The sequence below is a fragment of the Dama dama genome, chromosome 5, assembly GCF_033118175.1.
Source record: "Dama dama isolate Ldn47 chromosome 5, ASM3311817v1, whole genome shotgun sequence".
Taxonomy (NCBI): Eukaryota; Metazoa; Chordata; class Mammalia; order Artiodactyla; family Cervidae; genus Dama; species Dama dama.
The window spans coordinates 125,147,050-125,157,107 of record NC_083685.1 but is presented as its reverse complement, the minus strand read 5'-3'; the positions used below and the strand labels follow the sequence as shown (position 1 = coordinate 125,157,107).

The 10,058-nt window shown below is 45.9% G+C and overlaps 1 protein-coding gene and 1 non-coding gene across 4 annotated transcripts in view; one reads left to right on the top strand and one right to left on the bottom strand.

The window, feature by feature from the left end:
* Positions 1-2,546: 2,546 nt before the first annotated feature.
* TMEM94 (transmembrane protein 94) overlaps positions 2,547-10,058 on the top strand; it is a 35,259-nt gene continuing 27,747 nt past the window's right edge. For all 3 annotated transcript variants that reach the window (XM_061144831.1, XM_061144832.1, XM_061144830.1), the window contains exon 1: positions 2,547-2,695. The gene's annotated coding sequence lies outside the window, so the exon portion shown is untranslated. The remainder of the gene's footprint in view (positions 2,696-10,058) is intronic.
* On the bottom strand, positions 4,244-4,315 carry TRNAC-GCA (transfer RNA cysteine (anticodon GCA)). Its single transcript has one exon. It is a non-coding gene; the product is annotated as a tRNA-Cys (tRNA).

Here is a 10,058-nt window from a genome sequence, read left to right as displayed (position 1 = left end):
CAGCCAAAAATTAAATAAATTAAAAAATTCTAAACATCCATAAAACATTCCAATGGCTTTTTGATCTCTCAGAATAAAGCTCAGATTTGTTCAGTGATGTTCATAAAACCTAACAGAACAGAGAAATAAGTATGCCCAGAGGCTACTGGGGTACAAAGTGGAACAGGGCAGGATGACTGTGTTACATTTGCTAACCTTCCAAATGAAACAGAGCAGGACCCCATGGTCCTTGCCCCCCATGTCCTCTGCTTGCCTTTCGTCTGCAGAACACTTTAGTCAAAGAATAAGTTTGTCAGAGAAGTGAGAACATGTAGAAACAAAGGAAAACGGTCAGAGGAGGCCAAATAATAATAATCTAGTCATTAAGCATAGTCAAGGACCTTTAGTTCCTCCTCAAGGGCTACAGATAATATTCTGAGCCATATCCTGTGAGTTGTCTTATAAATGCTGAAACCCTTACCAGGTGGAGAAGTTAACTACGATGACCAGACTGTAACCGTGGAATAAGCTGTCACAGTTCTGAGAATTAGCCTCAAAGAAATGGAAACAAGCTGACTCTGAAACTGAAGGTTAACTGCACCTAAAACAACCAAGATGATGCTGGTCAGACCACCGATGACCAATGTGAAGACGGCTGTCAGAGCTGACTGTGTGGTTTCTGCATGCAGCCCCCTCCTTTATCCTACAAAAGCTTTCACTCCCTGCTTGTCAGCCTTTGGACAGACCTCTGCTCTCCTCACCATGTGCCCGTATCTGAAATAAGCGAATTTTCCTTTCCAGCAGCCTGGCTGGTTTATTGGCTTTAGAGTGGCAAGCAGCTGAACCCTACATCTTTCAGGCAACACCAATGTAGCTATATAAGCTTATGTGGGGGGTGGGGGTGGGGGCTTCCCTGGTGGCTCAGTGGTAAAGAATCCACCTGACAATCCAGGAGATGCAGATTCAATCCCTGGGACGGGAAGATCCCCTCGAGAAGGAAATGGGAACTCACTCAAGTATTCTTGCCTGGGAAATTCCTTGAACAGCAAAGCCTGGCAGGTTACAGTCCACAGGGTGGCAAAGAGTTGGACATGACTTAGTGACTGAACAACAATAAAGCCTTCTGGGATGAAGTGAAAAGACGTAAGATACAGACAATGAACTAGTTCAATTCAGCAAACATTAATGGGTACCAGCTCCAAGTAAATTGCTGTGGAGACTGCAAGGATAACCAAGCTGCCTTCAAGGAGCCTGAAGTCCTACAAAAATTATTCTTCGCAAAGCATACTTTTGTAAAGGCAGCAATGCAGTGAGGGTACAAAAGCACAGTGCTGTAGAGAGAGTTTCAACGACTAAAAGTCTGGGAAGGCTTTTGGGCAGGTAGTATTTGAGGTAGACTTTTAGGATGGGTGTGTATTTAAACACTGGCTTTATTGGTAGGAAGAAATCTGCAAAGCACAGGAATCCTCTTGGACAATGGAGCAGAGGTGGGAGTCTCCAGAGGCATCTAGGGGATAGCGGTAAATCTGTGGCTGCAGGAATAGTTCAGTCTGTGGGAGTTAAGCCTGGAAATGTATGTCTCAGTCAATTTATGAGGGGCTTTGAACGTCAGCCAGAGAGATTTGGACTTTTTCTATTTGCAGAGATAAACTGCAGATTTTTGTTTGCAGGAAAGTGACACAATTCCACCAGTTTTATCTAAGATTCAAGTCTACCAGTTCTAGACACAGATAAAACAGTTCAAACATACAAGAGTAGGCACTGAAATGGCACTTTCTTGTCCAGCTGCAAAGAAAGAAAGATTTTAATTACATAATTAAATTCATTAATAGGGAGAAGGGGCTCTTACTTCCCAGGGCCAGCCATGAATGTCCTTCAATTTTATAAACAGACACAAAACCAAAAAACAAAACCCTAACTCTCCAGGCTCAGATCTTTGGGAAAAGAGAAGTAAATACTGACACAGCTTGCTTTGTTTTCCCAAGAGAGGTCTCCCAGGCAATGTCTCTAATTATCTAGAAAAAAAAAAAAATTTTTTTTTAACTTGTTTTTCCCCTTAGAGTTCAGTTAAGCTGAGGAGAAAACTGCAGGATTGCCTCAGAATCTCCTGCTTTGATTTGGAAGCAGTATTGGTCCCCAGGGACTCCCTCCAAGGTCTCTGAGCGAGGTGTCTCTAGGCATTTGTTCCCAGCAACAAGGAGGGTAGTTAGAAGTCGGAGACACAGGCGCTCTGCTCTGCAAAGGGCTTATTTTTAAAAGAAAGGCGGGGGGCGGAAGGTCCTGTCGATCTTTTCAGGACAATTCCGTGGGAAAACGAATCGAGCTGAAAGCCGTGCCCTCATCCCTGATTGAGACCTCTGACTCAGAAACCACCCGAGAACGACGCTCAAGGATGGACAGCGGTTGTGAGCTCTCCCGCCGGCAGTATTTGGCATTCAATTCCGCCAGGCTCCCAGAGGGGCGGTTGTGGCTACAACCTCGCGCTCCGCTCTGCCAATAAGAAGCTGGAAATCCTCCTCGTCTCGGATATCGACCAATCGGCGCCCAGGACTTTAGCAAGCGAGCTAGCGGTCTCCATTGTCGGAGAAGGAGGCAATCCCCTTTGGAGTTGCCAGTAACGGACATGGCCGCGGCCCCTGGAGGAGGGGACGTGAAGTGAGGAGGGGGCAGGGAGGGGAGAGGACGCGGGCGAGGAAGACCGGTCCCCGGGCCCCGGGTAAGTACGAGAAGGCCCGTAGCCCGAAGCAAGGGGAGCACAGGGGCGTGGGGCCCGGCCTTCCGCCTCCTCGGGATTCCTGGACGAGGGGAGGGGAGTCTGGGGTCTGCACCCAGGGAATGGCCTCGAGGGAATCCCTTTCGGTGGAGGAGTCAAGGAACTGGCTTTTGCCTCCAGCTCTTGACCATTTCCTTCCTCTCAGGGGCTCACACTTGCCCCTCGGCCCTGGCTTGGCCCCTTGGGGGTCCCGCGTCAAAAATCGAAGCCTCCCGCCAACAAAAGACTCGCTGCCCCGGGAATGACCGTGCCTGGGCCCTGGCTCGGACGGCCTCCAGCGCTGGCGTCCAGTTTATTCATAGGGTCTCTGGGAGTGCCCCCCTCCGGGCCTCAGTTCGGACGGTTGTCTCCCCTGCGCCCGCCCGGGCCCTCGTGCTGATCACGACCCCGGTGTCCAGGTGGACGGAGCCGGAGGTTGCTTCTCAGCGAAGAGCGGCGGCGACGTTGCAGTTTGGAGCGTGCCGGGCCTCCCCCTCCCCGCCCCTTTCTACCTTTCCCGAAGGTTTCAGGACTCCTTAGAAGCAGCGGGAGTCACTGCCACCCTTTAAACTGCTGCCTCTGCTGTGCCGCTGAAGCCAGTGCTTAAGAGTCCCTTGTGTGCAGCGACGTGAGCTCCTGTCCGGAGCCAGATACGAGCGAAACCCTGCTCTTTCATTGGTGTGTAACCACCGGCTGCACTTCGGCGTGCTCATTGATTTGGTCACGTGCTGCTCCATCCCACCCTCTTTGTATGTGTGTGGCTCTTGGTGGGGAAAAAAAAGGCAGGGAGTTCTGTGTTGAATCCGATTTTCCTTCTTGGTGTGTGATTTTGTACACCGGGACGATGTAGTTTTCTCATGCTCTATCCAAGACACTCACTTCAGTTAAGCCTGGGTTCTCTTAGAAGATGGAAGTCAAGAGGCAGTTTTAACGTTTTACTTTACAGATATGGGGACTGATTTGTTGTTTAGTCCTTAAGTGTGTCTTACTCTTTGCCCATGGACTGTATGGCCCGCCAGGCTCCTCTGTCCATGGCATTTCCCAGGTAAGAATACTGGAGTGGGTTGTCATTTCCTTTTCCAGGGCATCTTCCTCACCCAGGGCTCGAACCCATGTGCTTTGGAATTGGCAAGCTGATTCTTTACCACTGAGCCATCTGGGAAGCCTGGGACTAACTGTTGAGAGAAGCAAAGGGCCAGGGCCAGGGTCACCAAGGTCATCAAGTCCAGATTCTTGAGTTCTTTACCCATTAGAGCATGTTGCTTCCTAGGTGTGATCGGAGAAAACCAAGTTCCCTATTTTTTCTCAGCCTCTTGCAGAGTGGTTGTGAGCCTTAAATGAGGTGGTCTATATGTGCAGGATCCCTTGTATGGGATCTTTGTGTGTGAGTCGCTCAGTCATGTCTGACTCTTTGTGACCCCATGGACTTGTAGCCCACCAGGCTTCTCTAGCTATGGGATTTTTCCAGTGTAGGATATCAGAGTGGTTTGCCATTCCCTTCTCCAGGGGATCTTCCCAACCCAGGAATCGAACCTAGGTCTCCTGCATTGCAGGCAGATGCTTTACCATCTGAGCCACCAAGGAAGCCCTTTGCATGGGGGTCTAGCATTTACTTAATATATTTTGCATTTATTAATTTTAAGTAACCAACAAGTAGTTCACTGGCTGATTAATAGTTATTGTGGTCTCTCTTTGTATTTGTGGGTGTAAATTAGTGATTCTCAGGGGAGGCGGGGGTGGGGTGGGTGGAGTCAGGGCAAGGTAGCACTTTCTTGGTTTCAGGGAACTCAGCAGTGTAATTAGAGGTGTTATTAAGAGAGTGTGATTGTGCATAAGAGCAGTGCCGGAAGCAGAAGAAAGTCGAGAAGCACTGAAGAAGAAATATTATGGTGGTATGTCTTTATGGTGATCTGGGCAAAAGAAGAGCCAATGTGTTCCAGTGAGGTAGTTTTAAATAAGAAAAAAGGGCACCAGGTTCCTTATCTAAAAAGTTGGGTAAAAGAAAAAAAAAAGAAAAAGATAAAAGTGATCCATGGAATAAAAAAAAAAAAAAATCACTATAAAGATCAGAAGACACCAAACGTAGACTGTCCTTAAGCGTGAAACTGGGGCTAGATGTTCACAGAAAATCCACATCCCCTGGAAGGCTTACTTCAGCTGCAACTTCCTTTCTCGCTGGTTTTTGTCAGAACGACAAGTAGGGAAACTGCCCGAGACTGTGGAGAAGTGCTTTGCCCAGGGAGGTGGAGTACAAACCATCCCGTTGATAACCAGCTGCCAAAGAAGTGAGAGTTAACTGCCCTTGAACTGCCTCCACCCCCTCCTTGTTTGTGGTGACCCGGCCGGGAGAGCCAGGGCTGGGCGGTGAGATGGAAGCAAACAGAAAGCCCTTCACATTTCTATTTTGAGAAGTTGCTAGGGAGTACCAGCTCCAAGGGTTGAGAATCAGCCTTTTGGAAAGCTTAACTCCTGCGGAACTCATGAAAAAGGCAGGTTGCAATCCTTTGGTTTCTCCCACTGGTCCTTCCCTAATGTTGAGCTTGGGAAACAATTTCTGCGTAGAGAGGGAAGCATGCTATTGTAAACATGACCTACCCAGCGGTCCCTAACCGTTTTGGCACCAGGGACCAATTTCATGGAAGACAGTTTTTCCATGGATTACGGGGGGATGGTTTGGGGATGATTCAAGTGCATTATGTTTATTGTGCACTTTATTATTATTACATCGGCTGCACCTCAGATCGTTGAGCATTAGATCCTGGAGGTTGGAGACCATGACCTACACCCCAAGGTGCGACTGACCCTCACCCAACTCAAGTTTGAGCTCTGATAATAGCCTTTCCCAAATCTACTCACTCCTGGTGTTTAAGTGTGATGGTTCCCAGTTGGCACTTCTCCGCTGATCAGTGGGTGCTAATCCTTTTAATCTGATTATTGTGTCAGCGTTGTTGTTTTTATTTACTCGTTTATTTTGGCTGCACTGGGTCTTTGTTGCTGTTTGAGGGCTTTCTCTAGTTGTGGCAAGCAGGCGCTGCTCTCCAGTTGCTGTGTGAGGGCTTCTCATTGCAGTGGCTTCTCTTGTTGCAGAGCGTGGGCTTTTGAGCACTCAGGCTTCAGTAGTTGCAGTCGTTGTGACACATGGGCCTAGTTGCCCAGAGGCATGTGGAATCTTCCTGGACCAGGGACCGAACCCGTGTCCCCCGCGATGGCAGATGGGTTCTCAACCACTGGACCACCAGGGAAGTCCTGGTTTTTTTTTTTTTTTTTTTAAGCCATACATCATAGTTTATTTTTTCCAAAAGTTGCTGGGTGTTTTTTTCCAAATGAGATTTTTAATTAAAAAAATTTTTTTTTATTATTGGAGTATAATTGCTTTACAATGCTGTGTAAGTTTCTGCTGTGTGTCAGCCTTGTTTTCATGAGAGCATCTTTTTTTACCTAAAAGATAGGCTCCTTTAAAACCATTCTTTGAACCCCGGTTTCTGAGCAGGCCCAGATTTGTTTACAGTACACAGGTGAACTAAAGGCTAAGCCGTAGCAGGAATGTTTTTCTTCCGAACGGACCGGCCAGCCAGAATGTGTGGTTTGGTGACCAGGGGTTCTTGTAATAATAAGCTTTGCCTGCGGCTGCCGAGCCAGTAGTAAACAGGATCACGTGGCGTGGCAAGTAGGTTAAGGGCCAGATTAGACCTGAGCTGATGCCTGCATCCAGAGGCCTGAAGTGATGGGGAATGAGGGGTCCCCAAGGGAAGGAGACCCTTTCAGGGCTCACAGTGGCCTTTGGGAAACTAGAAATAGTATAATTAAGAATATGAATATTATAGTGTGAATAGTATATGAATGAATAGTATGAATATGGATAGTATAATTATATAATATGAACTTAGTTTTCTTAATGGCAGTATCTTCTTTTTTTTTTAAAGCCTTTATTGAATTTGAGCATAAACATCCCTAAAGTCTTCATGAAATGCACTGCTTGTAATGTAAGCCAGAACCAATTGCAAAATCAGAAGTTGCTGACTTTTTTAATATATTGTGGTAAAATATACATAGCACAACACTTACCATTTTAACCAGTTCGGTGTGTTCAGTACATTCATATTGTTATATACCCATCACCACCATCCATCTCCAGAGCTGTTTTATTTTCCCAGACTGAAACTCTGTCCCTGTTAAACACTTACCAAACCCCCCCCGCCGCCCCCCCGCCCCCCACAATTCCCCGATCCTTAGTCCCTGGAAACCACCATTCTACTTTCTGAATTTGACTCCTCTAGGAACCTCATATAAGAAGAAACATATGGTATTTGTCCTTTTGTGACTGGCTTATTTCACTTTGGGCTTCCTTGGTGGCTCAATCGTTAATGAATCTGCCTGCAATGTGGAAGACCTGGTTCGATCCCTAGGTCGGGAGGATCCCTTGGAGAAGGGAATGGCAACCCACTCCAGTACTCTTGCCTGAAGAATTCCACAGACAGAGGATCCTGGTGGGCTACTGTCCATAGAGTCGAACAAAGAGTCGGACACGACTGAGCAACTTTCACTCACTATTTCACATAGTGTAGGCCTTAAAAGTTCTTTGATGTTGCAGCACATGTCAGAATGTTCTTCCTTTTTAAGATGGAATACTATTCCATTGTATGCATCAGCCACATTTTGTATATCCATTCATCTGTTGATGGACGCTTGGGTTGCTTCCACTTTTGCTATTGCGAATAATGCTGCTGTGAACACGAGTGTACAAATATCTGTTTGGGTCCCTGATGTCACATCTTGTGGGTATATACCCAGAAGTGAGACATTGCTGTGTTTTTTTTTTGTTTTTTTTTAAGATACGTGTGGTGCATTCACATGGTACATTCAAAAGGCACAAAAGTATATACAGTGAAAATTCTTCCTCCCACTCCTGTCATCAGTTACTCAGTTCCAATTTATTAATATATTTTGTAGGTTGTTCTTTTGGTATTGGAGAAGGCAATGGCAACTCATTCCAGTACTCTTGCCTGGCAAATCCCATGGACGGAGGAGCCTGGTAGGCTGCAGTCCATGGGGTTGCTAAGAGTCGGACACGACTGAGTGACTTCACTTTCACTTTTCACTTTCATGCATTGGAGAAGGAAATGGCAACCCACTCCAGTGTTCTTGCCTGGAGAATCCCAGGGACGGGGGAGCCTGGTGGGCTGCTGTCTATGGGGTCGCACAGAATTGGACACAACTAAAGCGACTTAGCAGCAGCAGCAGCAGCTTTTGGTATTGACTCTGAGAAATCCAACCCAAAGTTAACAAAGGTTTTCCTCTTATTATTTCTTCTTTTTACTTTTCCATTTAGCTCTATGAGCCATTACTAGTTAATTCTTATATATGGTGCAAGCTATATTTACAAACTTTGGTTTTTTTTTTTTTTTAAATATCTGATTATTTAGTTGTTCCAGCATGATTTGTTGAAAAGACTGTCTTTTCTCCACTGAATTGCCTTTGTACCTTTCTCAAAAATCAATCGACCATATTTGTCTGGATCTATTTCTAGACTCTATTACCAGGCCAGTACCACACCGTATCGATTAGTGTAGCTTTACAAAACCTTGAAGTCTGGTGGTGAAAATATTCCAGCTTTGTTCCCTTGGGGTAGTCTAATTTGAATGTCTCTTACTGTGAGTGGAGTTGAGCATCTTTTCATAGGTAGATGCTCCTGGATTTCTTGATTTCATAGTCTCTTGGAATTAGAAGAGACCATAGGAGGTCATCTCTTTCTTATGTGCTGCCTGATGTACTTAATAGCTCCATAATTTCCCACTGTTGCTTGGATCCCTCTGGTGATGGGGAGCCCATTACCCATCAGGGTAGCCTCTTCCATTTTTTAAAGGCAATTCTAACTATGTAATGAAATTGCTTGAGAGTTCCCTGGTGGCCCAGTGGTTAGGATTCCAGGCTTTCACTGTCGTGGCCTGGGCTCAATCCCTGGGCGGGGAGCTGAGAATCCCACAAGCCTTGTGGCCAAAAAACAAAAACGAAGAAAATATATTGTTGATATTAAGTCCCAGTCTGCCTCCCTGTAGCTTCCTCACCTTAGCCTAGGCCCTGTCGTTGGAGCCTCCCAGAGTAAGCCTGGCCCTTCTTTCCCCTGGCAGCCATCATGCCCTTCTAGCCATGCTCAGACCTGACATGTTTTTGGTATGTCTCCTGGCTAAGTGTGTTCATGTCCTTCCACTATTTCTCATGTCATAGATTCTCCAACCTGGCTGTTTCTGTCTGGAAACCTTCCACTTTTGTCAGTGTCTTTCTCAGTGTATGATGTGCAAATGAACAAATTATTTCAGGCATGCTCTGAAATGTACAAGAAGGAGACTTACTTTTCTTTTTTGGGGGACTTAGCATGTCTTTTGTTATCATCGTTCAGTCTCTTAAGTCATGTCCGACTCTTCACAACCCCATGAACTGCACCAAGCTTCCCTGTCCTTCATTATCTTCCAGAGTTTGCTCAAACTCATGTCCATTGAGTTTGGTGATACCATCCAACCATCTCATCCTCTGTTGCCTCTTTCTCTTCTTGCCCTCAGTCTTTCCCAACATCAGAGTCTTTTCCACTGAGTTGGCTCTTCTCATTGGGTGGCCAAAGTACTGGAGTTTCAGCTTTAGCATCAGTCCTTCCAATGAGTATTTAGGGTTGATTTCTTTTAAGATTGACTGGTTTGATCTCCTTGCTGTCCAAGGTACTCTCAAGAGTCTTCTCCAGCACCACAGTTTGAAAGCATCAGTTCTTTGACCTAAATATGAATGAACTCTGGGTGGCCATGCCGTTTATTTTGAAACTGCTTCCCAGGTGGTGCTAGTGGTAAAGAACCTGCCTGCTGGTGCAGGAGGTTCTATCCCTGTGTTGGGAAGATCCCCTGGAGGAGGGCATGGCAACCCACTCCAGTATTCTTGCCTGGAGAATCCCATCTTCCCAGGGAGAGGCCTGGCGGGCTGCAGTCCATGGGGTCACAGAGTCAGACACGGTGAAACAAATTAGCACGCAAGCCGTTTGTAGTAGTTTTATACAGTAGTTTTTTAAAATTTTTAATTAATTTATTTTTAATTGAAGGACAATTGCTTTACAGTGTTTTATACAGTAGTGTTTTAAATTTCTTTTTATTTTTTACTGAAGAATAATTGCTCTACAATGTTTTATAGTTTTGAACAAAGGGACAGGAATTGATATTGACTCTCTTACAGTTGAGTTGAATCTATTACATTTGGCCCATCATTTCTGCCTATTGAGATCTTCTTGGAGCCTGGCTTTGATCTCCTTTCCAGGCTTGTGCTACCCAAGAATTGGATTAGCATACCG